This window comes from Thamnophis sirtalis, unplaced genomic scaffold (assembly GCF_051295495.1).
Source record: "Thamnophis sirtalis isolate CommonGarterSnake01/CBP01778 unplaced genomic scaffold, rThaSir2_p1.2 scaffold_13, whole genome shotgun sequence".
In the NCBI taxonomy this organism is placed as follows: domain Eukaryota; kingdom Metazoa; phylum Chordata; class Lepidosauria; order Squamata; family Natricidae; genus Thamnophis; species Thamnophis sirtalis.
This window is the reverse complement of record NW_028261393.1, coordinates 4,919,287-4,930,268: the sequence shown is the minus strand read 5'-3', so window position 1 is coordinate 4,930,268 and position 10,982 is coordinate 4,919,287.

The following is a 10,982-nucleotide window of genomic DNA, read 5'->3' as shown; positions in this document are numbered from 1 at the left end:
CTGGTCAGTGGCCCAAAGTCACTCAACTGGCTTTCATGCCTAAGGGAGGACTAGAACTCACTGTCTCCTGGGGATTGGTCCAAAGTCACTCAACTGGCTTTTATGACTAAGTTGGGACTAGAACTCACTGTCTCCTGGTCAGTGGCCCAAAAGTCACTCAACTGGCTTTCATGCCTAAGGGAGGACTAGAACTCACTGTCTCCTGGTCAGTGGCCCAAAGTCACTCAACTGGCTTTCATGCCTAAGGGAGGACTAGAACTCACTGTCTCCTGGGGATTGGTCCAAAGTCACTCAACTGGCTTTTATGACTAAGTTGGGACTAGAACTCACTGTCTCCTGGTCAGTGGCCCAAAAGTCACTCAACTGGCTTTCATGCCTAAGGTAGGACTAGAACTCACTGTCTCCTGTAGTGAATGGAGTGAATGGAGAATAGATCATTTGTATAAAAATAAAAATATATATTTGGAAAAAAAAAACACGTTAGTTGCACGAGATCTCAGAAAACAGCAATATAAAAAGGTATTAAGCCTACCTACAACAGTTGGGCTCGCGTAACCGACAATAAAAAGCCCAGGTCCTCCTTCTATCAACAGGTAGTTTACTGCGTCTTGAAATGTTAAATTGCTGATGGAAAGGGAACAGTTTGGGTAAATGTCCTCCCGTCCCGTGTATTGTGGCCCTTGTGTGGACCCATATATGGGGGGCAGGAATCTGATTCCAATTTCCTGCATTGTTTCTGGAGAGGTTCCCCGGGACCAGCTGCAGTAGACAAGCCCATCTATAGGTTTTGGTGGCTCAAAAATAACGTCAAGCTTCTCCATGGGATTTCGAGGCTTTAACTCAATAGGGACAGTTACTTCGGCTCCGGCCAGATGGAAGACGGTGGCTGCGGTAGAGGAGGGAAGAGAAAGAGAGAGAGAGAGAGAGAACAAATTTTCTCTCAAAATAAATTTTAAGCAAAAAGTCCGTTGCATTGTATGTTAGAATATTGGACTGCAAACGATCCAAATGATGATTATTTTTTCAAAGATACAGATCAGAGGTGGGTTCCTACCAGTTCGCACCTATTCGGTAGAACTGGTTCGTCAAATCTACCGGACCGGTTAGAAGAGATTCCACCAGTGGACCCGGAAAGCAGGCCACACCTACAGAAGAGGTTCCAAATTTTTTTGAAACCCACCACTGCTAAAGGGTTAGGGGTGCAAGGATCTTGTAACTTGACAGCTTTAAGACTTGCATGCTTCAATGCCAGAGTTCCTGAGCCAACGTGACTGGAGGAGGAATTCTGGGAGTTGAAGTCCACAAGTCTTAAAGCTGTCAAGTTTGAACACCCCTGGGGACTTTTTTTCTAAAGGGTTAGGGGTGCAAGGATCTTGTAACTTGACAGCTTTAAGACCTGTATGCTTCAATGCCAGAGTTTCTGAATAGCTACTTGGACCGACCTAAATACTAATTCATAATTTCATATCCGGTCACATGGGCGGCAAGCCACTCCCATCCGGTCACATGGGTGGCAAGCCACTCCCACAAAGGAGGCCACCCCCACAGAGTAGGTTCGAACAATTTTTGAAACCCACCACTGATACAGATCCACGAGGTTTGAGCAAGTCATTTCAGATGTGTTTGTTTGTGTGTTATGCTATTAAATCTCAGGATCCGTTCGTTTGTTAACTGGAATGCAATTCATTACCATTATTGGCCCCAACGTCCTGTTTGGCAATCTAAGAGCAGCATTAATGTCGAAACGATAAAGCAGAGCTGTAAAAAAACCTGGTAAAAAGCTTCAGCAATTTTTATTTTGAACTATTATTAATAATTAGATTGAATGAAGCAGTCCACTCTAACGTCATTTATTTATTTACAACATCAAAACAATCACTCATCTTTCAAGCAGCTCTGGGCAGCTTCTCATCATACGAACCGCTATAAAACTCAACCGCTTAAAATGTTAAAAGCAAACGAAACCTGGTGCCATATCGGTTCTCCAAGCAGCTCACAAAAAAAACCCCACTATATTAAACCAATTAAGAACATAAATTAAACAAGACAGGCTGGGCTAAGCAGCCATTAAAACTGGAGATGATCAAACCATCCATCTACGTCCACATCCAGCCTCTTCAGACATTGAAAAAACCAACCACCACACCAGATATATGCATCAAGAATTCTAATGAAGACTCAGCCTTAAACCCAAGGTCTCATCCAATCCTTGCAGACTCGACTGTTTTGAGGTTCTCATCCATACCTGTCCAAAGCATCACCCAACTTCTCCATCCAAGAATACCATGCACTTTTTTGAAGTTCTCATCCATTCCATACCTGTCCAAAGCACCTTTCAACTTCTCCATCCAAGAATACCATGCACTTTTTTGAGGTTCTCATCCATTCCATACCTGTCCAAAGCCATCCAACTTCTCCATCCAAGAATACCATGCACTTTTTGAGGTTCTCATCCATTCCATACCTGTCCAAAGCACCATCCAACTTCTCCATCCAAGAATACCATGCACTTTTTTTGAGGTTCTCATCCATTCCATACCTGTCCAAAGCACCACCCAACTTCTCCATCCAAGAATACCACTTTTTTTGAGGTTCTCATCCATTCCATACCTGTCCAAAGCACCACCCAACTTCTCCATACAAGAATACCATGCACTTTTTGAGGTTCTCATCCATTCCATACCTGTCCAAAACACCTTTCAACTTCTTCATCCAAGAATACCACACACTTTTTTTGAGGATCTCATCCATTCCATACCTGTCCAAAGCACCTTTCAACTTCTTCATCCAAGAATACCACACACTTTTTTTCAGGTTCTCATCCATTCCATTCCTGTACAAAGCACCATCCAACTTCTCCATCCAAGAATACCATGCACTTTTTTGAGGTTCTCATCCATTCCATTCCTGTCCAAAGCACCATCCAACTTCTCCATCCAAGAATACCATGCACTTTTTTGAGGTTCTCATCCATTCCATACCTGTCCAAAGCACCATCCAACTTCTCCATCCAAGATTACTATGGACTCCATTCATCAAGTAAGGTGGCTTTGTCTGCATTGTATAAGCAGAAGGTCTTCAGGCTTCTTGGTTCCAGAACCCAAATCTGGAACCATCAGAGATCCGGACCAAGCTTGATCCAATGGCAGCTTGGCAAATCTGATCTGGCCACCTCCTTAATTTTTCAGCTCCTTGGCTCTCGACTTCCTCATTGCTAACCGAAGAGGTGTGGCTGAATCCACAACCCGTAACAGGAAAAGATGAAAATTCCCATAGTGCAGTATATTTAGAAGTAATAAAAATTTTATTTGCCAAAAGAACACAAGTCACACTGTTTACCTGTTCCAAAGCGTTGGGGCAAAGTCCGATGTCATTTTGCTTTTACGAGGTTTTGGGATCGTTTGGCCTTGGACTGAATATTTTAGAAGCATCTCACCCAGTCTTCTAATTGTTGATAATATAATATAGGGGTGTCTAAACTTGGGAACTTTAAAAGACTTGTGGACTTCAACTCCCAGCATGGCTGGCTGGGGAATTCTGGGAGTTGAAGTCCACAAGTCTTAAAGTTCCCACGTTTGGACACCCGTGCGTTAGACTGTACTACATTTCTCTCAAAGGGTCACCTAACACGCCGCAGGGTTGTCTAGTTAGAAATAAAACCGGTTGATCATGTCTTGTGTTGTTGACCGACAGCTAAGATGGCCAGGATGAGGTCCCTGGGTGTGTTGCAAAGCAGAGAATGCCGGTTCCACCACAAAACTGCATTCGACTAAAGGGCGCTCGACAAAACCGCGTAGCTGACGTCATCACAGCGCGACAACAGCGCGGAGAAAAAAGCACGCTGTAAACGCTAAACCTAAAATTAACCCCTAACCCTAAACCTAACCCCCCTAAACCTAATCCTAAACCTAACCCTAAACCTAACCCTTAACCTAACCCTAACCCTAACCCTAAACCTAACCCTAAACCTAACCCTTAACCTAACCCTTAACCTAATGCTAAACCTAATCCTAACCCTTAACCTAACCCTAACCCTAACCCTTAACCTAACGCTAAACCTAATCCTAACCCTTAACCTAACCCTAACCCTAACCCTAACCCTAACCCTAACCCTAACCCTAACCCTAACCCTAACCCTAACCCTAAACCTAACCCTAAACCTAACCCTAAACCTAACTTAGGTTTAGGTTTAGGTTTATTAGCATTTGTAGGCCGCCCTTTTCCCTGAGGGGACTCAGGGCGGCTCACACAAAACCAGGAAGGGGGGGATACAACATTAAGATAACAACATATAATAAAATAATAGACAACATACATTCATCATTCGGGCGGGGTAACGATCCTTATCCCCAGGCCTGACGGGCGAGCCAGTTCTTCAAGGCTATGCGGAAGGCTTGGACGGTGGGGAGGGTACGAATCTCCACGGGGAGCTCGTTCCAAAGGGTCGGGGCTACTGCTGAGAAGGCCCTCCTCCTTGTAGTTGCCAGCCGACACTGGCTGGCCGATGGGATGCGGAGGAGGCCTAGTCTATGGGATCTTATAGGTCGCAGGGAAGTAATTGGCAGGAGGCGGTCTCTCAAGTATCCAGATCCACTGCCATGTAGGGCTTTATGGGTGATTAATAGCACCTTGAAGCGCATCCGGAGATCGACAGGTAGCCAGCGCAGCTCGCGGAGGATAGGTGTTATGCGGGTGAATCGAGGTGCACCCGCAATCACTCGCGCGGCTGCGTTCTGCACTAGCTGAAGTCGCCGGATGCTCCTCAAGGGCAGCCCCATGTAGAGCACATTGCAGTATTCCAGCCTAGAGGTCACAAGGGCCCGAGTGACTGTTGTGAGAGCCTCCCGATTCAGGTAGGGTCGCAACTGGCGCACCAGGCGTACCTGGGCGAATGCCCCCCTGGTCACAGCCGTTAAGTGGTGGTCGAATGACAGCTGTGGATCCAGGAGGACTCCCAAGTTGCGAACCCTCTCTGAGGGGTGTAAAATTTGACCCCCCAGCCTGAGTGTTGGAATATTAGCCAAATCTTTGGGAGGAAAACACAACAGCCACTCGGTCTTTTCTGGGTTGAGCACAAGCTTGTTAGCCCTCATCCAGTCCATGACGGCCTCAAGGCCCCGGCTCATCACATCAACCGCTTCATTGATTTGGCACGGGGCGGACAGATACAATTGAGTATCGTCCGCATATTGATGGTATCTAATCCCGTGCCTGCGGATGATCTCTCCCAGCGGTTTCATGTAGATGTTAAATAGTAGGGGGGATAAGACCGAACCCTGCGGCACCCCATAATTTAGGGGCCTAGGGGACGATCTCTGCCCCCCCACTAACACCGACTGCGACCTGTCCGACCCTAACTCTTACCTTAACTTGAATCAGCTTGCTTTCAAAGCGCTATTTAAAGTGCCCTTCTTTCTCCGTGCTTGCTGTTGTCGCCCTGTTGATGACGTCAGCAACGCAGTTTAATCGGGCGCGCTTTAGTCGAGCGCGGTTTTGTCGTGCCATGGAGAATGCGAACTTATAGGTCCTTTCTTGCAAGTCTTTTGGAAGGGAGAAATTGACTTTGGCCTTATTCCCTGTTAAGAAGCACCCAGTTTGGCAAGGAGGAGGGAATCAAACATGCCCCTAGCCTAGAATCACTGCACAATCACAAAAGGCCCAGGACTACTCCCCTCTCCTCCAGCTTCCTTGGAGTCTTATTTAATTGTTACCAAGAGTTGGTTGGGAGAGTATAGGCGGGACATAATACAGGAAGTCCTCAATTTACAACCATTTGTTAGGGACCGATCAAATGGCAATGGAAAAAAAGAGACCTATGACTGTTTTTCACACTTACGACAGTTGCAGCATCCCCCTGATCACGTGATTGAAATTTGGATGCTTGGCGGAGAAAGTGAGGGTGGGGAATTAAGAATAGGAGAGATCATATCATCTCTATCTCTATCTCTATCTCTATCTCTATCTCTATCTCTATCTCTATCTCTATCTCTATCTCTATCTCTATCTCTATCTCTATCTCTATCTCTATCTCTATCTCTATCTCTATATCTATATCTATATCTATATCTACTGTATATATCTACATCTATATCTGTATCGTCTGTCTGTCCGTCCATCCATCCATCCATCCATCCATCCATCCATCCATCCATCCATCCATCCATCCATCTATCTATCTATCTATCTATCTATCTATGCTGGTCTTGTTGTATTCGGGTCTTTTTAGCAGTAGACTTATATACCGCTTCATAGGCCTTCAGGCCTCTCTAAGCGGTTTACAGAGAGTCAGCATATTGCCCCCAACAATCTGGGTCCTCATTTTACCCACCTCGGAAGGATGGAAGGCTGAGTCAACCCTGAGCCGGTGAGATTTGAACCGCTGACCTGCTGATCTAGCAGTAGCCTGCAGTGCTGCATTTAACCACTGCGCCACCTTGGCTCCGGTGTAAGATTGAGGTTTCACTTGCCGAAACGTTGCCAAGACAAACAAGACCAGCTACATCCGTGAAATTCTATGAAAACACACACACACACAAACATATATATGTATGTATGTATGTATGTATGTATGTATGTATGCATGCATGCATGCATATATGCATGAATGTATGTAAAATGAGTATAGAGATTAATGATGAATAGATAAATGTTAAATAGCAATTATAAGAATGTAAATCTATGAATGAATTTGAAAGGGAAAAAATAAAGAACTTTTTACATAAGAAATTTGGATGTTTGGCCAATGGTTCATAATTAAATCAGTTGTACCGTGCTTTCCCAAAAATAAGACAGGGTCTTATCCTCTTTTGACCCCTGAAATAAACGCTTGGCCTTATTTTCAGGGAGATCTTATTATTTTTGAGGTGTAGGAGGCGGGGAGCATGGTCACCTCATGGCTGCTGCTGTGTTGCAATATTTTCGGGGAGGGCTTATTTTTGCGCATGCATTCAAAAGCCCAATTGGGCTTATTATCCGGGGGAGGTCTTATTTCTGGGGAAACAGGATAGGGTCCCAGGGTGATGTGATCCTCTTTTGCGACCTACTGACATCAAAGGCAATGGGGAAGTCAGATTCATTTAACAACCGGGTTACTTACTTAACAACTGTAGTGATTCACTTTAACAACTGTGGCAGGATAGGTTGTAAAACGGGGCAAAACTCACTTAAAAACCTTAGCAGCAGTAATTTTGTGCTCATTTGCTGTCCTAAGTTAAGGATTACCTGTAAAGTACTTAGCCTGAGCTCTGCATGTGTGGTTCTGGTTATCCTGTTTTATGTTTGGTTACTTTATTCTTTGTATTTTCTATTTCTTGTCAATGCAAACAAGTCTCAAGGGTTGTAAGAGTGGGAAGCGGTCAACCTATCCATAAAGCAGATAATAAATAACTCAATGTGGTTCAGTGGTGGGATTCAAATAATTTAACAACCGGTTCTCTGCCCTAATGACCATCAGGGTAGGTGGGGCTTGGTGGTCATGTGACTGGGTGGGCGTGGCCAATTCAACATCACTCACGTTGATGGGCGCTTCACTTTAGCTGTGACAATGTGATAAGGGTTAACCAGAGAGGCAGTTTCTGTAAGCAGGGCAATAAAGATTAGGCTAGAAACAACACCAGAATGTTTCCTTCCTGCCTTCCTTACAGGATTAGCCCTGGAAAGTGGAAAACAAAAACAAAATGAGATTTCTTCCAACAACCGGTTCTCCGAACTGCTTAGAAAGTTAACAACCGGTTCTCCCGAATAGGTGCGAACTGGCTGAATCCCGCCACTGATGTGGTTGATCCCTACTAAAGCAAAGTCCTGTTGCAGATTGAACGATGTTGGTAGTAAAGATGTTATGACTGTCAACTCTGAAGCTGATTTGACCGAGGTGACCTGAGTCCTACGGGATTGGGCAGCATATAAATGTTATTAAACTTTAAACTTTAAAAGCTGGGATGTCAAGGCAGACAGGTTGGTTAAACAGTTCCAGGACGAGTACTCCCCAGAAGCCTAAGGGCCCCCTGGGGGAGTAGGCGGGGAGGCTAAGGTGAATATTGAGTAACCTCTCTGCAATCTTTTTTCTTTACAGGAAGTCCTCTTCAATTAAAGGGGGCCTCCAGTCAACCTTGAAGCTGGCCCGACCGAGGCCATTTTTGAGGCTTCAGTATTGCCACACTGGAGCGGAAGGATAGGGAAAGGGGAATAGAGATAGAGAGGCTAGTAGCCAAAACAAAATGATTTCTCCTGGGAACCAAGGACATTCCCACCAGTAGCTGGGACAGATGAGGAGCGATGTTGCCTGGCAACCAGATGGGACCTTGATTGGACCATGTGACTGACTGACTGGGAAAAGAGAGAAAGTTTTACTTTTCCATTAGGTGAAAACCGCGGGAATATTCAGAGTCAGTTTTCAACCAGCTTATGCCAATATGATATATCCAATAAACCAATTTTTTGAGGAACCTACTGGGCTGTTTATTATGGATGTATTACTTGGTACCCTGGCACTCACCTTGTCAAATTGATGTGTGATTCAACACTATCTGGGTCACTGCAAAACTCTTTCTAGGTAACTTTCCATCCTCCAGGTGATCCTACGTTTTGGTGATGAGGACATAATGGACTTTTTTTTTTTAAAGGGCTAAGACAGAGCCAGCTTATGAGAATTTCAAGCAATAATTTATATTTTTTTATAGAGCCGGTGGAGTTAAAACCCAAGGTATTTAAAGGCTGCAGAACTGCAGAAGAAAGTGAATTTGGGTCTTAAGGATTGTTTTTTAAATCTCGTTAAGATTTTTCTTAAACACAGTCCAGTTTATAACGCCGGTGTACATGACTGACTCCAGCGCCACAGAATCAAGAAGTTTTAGTTTAGTTTAGTTTTAGTTTTATTGATTTTGTATGCCGCCCACTCCCGAAGGACTCCGGGCGGCTTACAATAAAACAAGGGAGGGGGATAATAGACAAAACAACATATTAAAATATACAACAGTCACAATTTCCGAGGGGCTGGATATTTCGAGAGCCCCCTGGCCTGCTGGAGCAGCCAGGATTTAATGGCTTTGTGGAAGGCCGGGAGGGTAGTAAGGGTCCGGATCTCCATGGGGAGATCGTTCCAGAGGGCTGGAGCTGCGACAGAGAAGGCCCTTCCCCAGGGAGTCGTCAGCTGACATTGACTGGCAGATGGGATCTGGAGGAGACCTAACCTGTGTGATCTAATCGGTCTATGGGAGGTGATCGGCAGGAGGCGGTCTCTCAGGTACCCAGGTCCAATGCCATGAAGGCCTTTATAGGTAACGACCAGCGCCTTGAAGCGAATCCGGAGACTAATGGGTAACCAGTGCAGCTCGCGGAGGATAGGTGTGACGTGGGTGTACCTGGGTGCACCCACGATCGCTCGCGCAGCTGCGTTCTAGACCAGCTGGAGTTTTCGAACACTCTTCAAGGGCAGCCCCATGTAGAGCGCGTTACAGTCAACCATATTGTACTTTGACGTTGGCGACAACAGCAAAGCAACACAATCGCCATAACAAAACAACACCATTGACAAATGATTTATTCAGTGTGAATTTCCATATTTCTCAACCCATCTGAATGACTGCATATTGTTCTTTCCTTACAATGGAAATGACAACTGGGAATCGATAGGACCCATTGTTGTAACGTTTAATGGAGAGGCAGGGGTGAGGAACTCTACAAGGTGGTTTCAACGTAGATTTTCAAGAAGGTTCAAAATTTAAAATGATGTAAAAACAGACGAAGCTTCAGCCAGCATCAGAAATCCGAGTCGAAACCTAAAAGAGGGAAGGGGAAAAAAAACCCATCATAGAGTTAAAGCACAGTTGTCCTTGAAATACAAGGACAATAATGAACGTAAGTATATTTTCTGAAAAAAAATAATACTAATGTTAACTGAATATATATTGTAGAATGAAAATGAGGTTTTTAATTTTACTAGATGAAAAGTTTGAGATGGTAAATATTATTCGAGGATGTGGATGTTAAAACACTTGTAACCAAACGACATGTTCCATGTGATGATCGTTTTTTCTTTCTTTCTTTTTAATTTTATTTTATTGTTGCGTCTATTAAATATATAACAGAGAGATACGGTTGTGTGTGTGGGGGGGAAACATAGTTGGGATGGACTGCTACAGGTAGGGGAATAAGAAATGATACTAAATTATAATCTATTAAATGAAACAATGAATGTATAAGAATGATAAATGTTAAAAGACCTGTAACCAAACGACATACTGTATGTGATGATGGGCTCGGCTTTTTTTTTTGCTTTTCTTTTTCTATTGTTATGTGTATATGTTGTTTATGTAATAAAAATAAAAAAAATAAAAAAAAAAGAGTTAAAGCACAGTTTTTGTTCCAAAGTTCTGGGGGACCTATTTTGAAAATGATATGGGACAACATGCTGCAAGCAACTCACCATAGGCCAACTCAAAATGGCCAGCTCGCCATGCAACAATTCAACAATTCAGTTGAATCGTTGAATGGATGATTGCGGGACTGGAGCAGGGGTGAAATGCTACTGGTTTGGACCAATTCACTCGAACCGGTAGCAAAGAATGCCAGCTGTATACCCGAACCGGTAGCAAAAAAATTGCTACCGGTTTGGGAGAAGCTGGCTGAGGAACTCTGAGAGCTGAAGTCCACAAGTCTTAAAGGTTGCCAATGTTGGAGACCCCTGGTCTAATTGAGGACGGCTAAAAAAGTCAATGGTGAAATCAGAGCTCTGCCTGGTTTTTATGTGCATTGAACACGCTACTCAGATAAAACCAGGTGGAGCTTCTGTGTTGTGGCTGCCATCTTGATTGTCTTCACCTACTCTGTGGAGACCCCCAGATGTGAGTCCCATATTCCCGCCCTGATGTCTTGCGGCAGTGGTGGGATTCAGCCGCTTCGCACCTATTCGGGAGAACCGGTTGTTAACTCTCTAAGCAGTTCGGAGAACCGGTTGTTGGAAGAAATCTCCTTTTGTTTTTTTC